We start from the raw sequence: 3,088 nt of genomic DNA on the forward strand, positions 1-3,088 counted from the left end.
CCGATTTTTCTGTTCATATCATATGGATCCATCCTTAGGCCATCTTGCTTGCTTGTGTGGTAACTTTGAAGTGTATTTCTGACAGACCCAATCTGGGACTTAGCCGATTTTTCTCTTCATATTATATGGATCCATCACTAGGCCATCTTGCTTGCTTGTGTGGTAACTTGATAGTGTATTTCCGACCGACCCAATCTCGGACTTAGCCGATTTTTCTCTTCATATCATATGGATCCATCAATAGGCCATCTTGCTTGCTTGTGTGGTAACTTGAAAGTGTATGTCTGACAGACCCAATCTGGGACTTAGCCGATTTTTCTCTTCATATTATATGGATCCTGGACTTAGCCGATTATTAGGTTATTATATATGGATCCTGGACTTAGCCGATTTTTCTCTTCATATAATATGGATCCTGGACTTAGCCGATTATTAGGTTATTATATATGGATCCTGGACTTAGCCGATTTTTCTCTTCATATAATACGGATCCTGGACTTAGCCGATTATTAGGTTATTATATATGGATCCTGGACTTAGCCGATATTTCTCTTCATATGATATGGATCCTGGACTTAGCCGATTTTTCTCTTCATATAATATGGATCCGGGACTTAGCCGATTTTTCTCTTCATATAATATGGATCCTGGACTTAGCCGATTATTAGGTTATTATATATGGATCCTGGACTTAGCCGATTTTTCTCTTCATATAATACGGATCCTGGACTTAGCCGATTATTAGGTTATTATATATGGATCCTGGACTTAGCCGATATTTCTCTTCATATGATATGGATCCTGGACTTAGCCGATTTTTCTCTTCATATAATATGGATCCGGGACTTAGCCGATTTTTCTCTTCAAATAATATGGATCCGGGACTTAGCCAATTTTTCTCTTCATGTGGTAACGTATGCCAATCGCTCACAAGTCATGGGATAAGGGTACTTGTGTTCTTCCATCTTCTAAGTCCCGCACGGGGACATCGTGATCGCCCCAAGTCCGGAATAGCGCCAAGTCAAGCCCCACGGTGGCCGTGCAGGACCTGTTAGCGGCGGCCCCACTGACAGCACTAATCCGGACTTAGAAATTATATCTTTCTAATCGAACACCACACACGCAACACCACCATACCACCATCTCCTTGCAAGTACCTAAGTACCCGCAACTCCATGGTGAAGGCAATGTCACTCCATCACCAACCTCTTTGCATTGCAAGCACTTGCGTACCTACAACACTCCGAAGAAGGCAACGGCGCGCGATGCTCGACTCCACACACCACACCACACCACACCACCGATGGCCAGCCAGCCAGCCAGCCCAGCTAAGGGCTAACCCACCAACCAACCACCAATGGCCTAGGCCAGCCGGATCCCACCTTCAAGTCCAAGCACAGCCAAGTGCAAGTACCGCCAAGTGTTCACCAACCAACCATCACACCAGGTCAGCCGGCCAGTACCCACCTTCAAGTGCCATTACCCTCGGGTGCAAGCCCAATCAAGTGTTAACCAACCAACCCGGCCAAGGCAGCCAACAGGCCGGCACCCTACAGCACCGACCCGCCATCACCACCTCAACCGTTGACCATGCAAGTGGCCTCGGACAACAGGTGACACCCGAAGTACATCCGAAGAACGTATATCAAGTGTTTGCTCACCAAGTCCTCAACCAACCCCAAGTACCCGGAGGTACCCAGAGTGTTGGATCCGCCAACCCGTCCCGGCACTCCAAGTCCTTGCGAACCCAAAGTGTTTGCCCGGTAGGGCCATTGTATCACAACGCTTGCGACCATGCAAGTGGCCTCGAACAAGGTGACAGGGGTATCTTCACCAAGTTCTCAACCAACCCCAAGTAAACGGAGGTACCCAGAGTGTTGGGTCCGCCAACCACTACCAGCACTCCAAGTCCTCGCGAACATAAAGTGTTTGCCCGGTAGGGCCATTAGACCACAACGCTTGCTAACCATGCAAGTGGTCTCGGACAACAGGTGACACCCGAAGTACATCCGGAGAGTGTACAACAAGTGTTTGTTCACCAAGTCCTCAACCAACCCCAAGTACCCGGAGGTACCCAGAGTGTTGGGTCCGCCAACCACTACCAGCACTCTAAGTCCTCGCGAACCCAAAGTGTTTGCCCGGTAGGGCCATTAGACCACAACGCTTGCTAACCATGCAAGTGGTCTCGGACAACAGGCGATACCCGAAGTACATCCGAAGAGTGTATATCAAGTGTTTGTTCACCAAGTCCTCAACCAACCCCAAGTACCCGGAGGTACCCAGAGTGTTGGATCCGCAAACCCGTCCCGGCACTCCAAGTCCTTGCGAACCCAAAGTGTTTGCCCGGTAGGGCCATTGTATCACAACGCTTGCTACCATGCAAGTGGCCTCGGACAACAGGTGACACCCGAAGTACATCCGGAGAGTGTACAACAAGTGTTTGTTCACCAAGTCCTCAACCAACCCCAAGTACCCGGAGGTACCCAGAGTGTTGGATCCGCCAACCCGTCCCGGCACTCCAAGTCCTTGCGAACCCAAAGTGTTTGCCCGGTAGGGCCATTGAATCACAACGCTTGCTAACCATGCAAGTGGTCTCGGACAACAGGTGACACCCGAAGTACATCCGGAGAGTGTATATCAAGTGTTTGTTCACCAAGTCCTCAACCAACCCCAAGTACCCGGAGGTACCCAGAGTGTTGGATCCGCCAACCCGTCCCGGCACTCTAAGTCCTTGCGAACCCAAAGTGTTTGCCCGGTTGGGCCATTAGATCACAACGCTTGCTAACCATGCAAGTGGTCTGGAGTATAGGTGATACTGACATACCACCGAGATGGTACATCTAGTATTGGGTCACCAAAACCAAACCAACCCCAAGTATCAACCCGGCATACTCAGAGTGATGGATCCGCCAACCCGTCCCGGCACTCCAAGTCCTTGACGAACCGAAAGTGTTTGCCCGGTAAGGCCATTAGATCACAACGCTTGCTACCCCACGGCGAGCTAAACATGCAAGTGGTCTTAGGCAACAGGTGACACCCGAAATTCATCCGAAGATGGAATATCAAGTGTTTAATCACCAAGCCAGCA

Source organism: Anopheles ziemanni (assembly GCF_943734765.1).
Source record: "Anopheles ziemanni chromosome X unlocalized genomic scaffold, idAnoZiCoDA_A2_x.2 X_unloc_82, whole genome shotgun sequence".
Lineage (NCBI taxonomy): Eukaryota > Metazoa > Arthropoda > Insecta > Diptera > Culicidae > Anopheles > Anopheles ziemanni.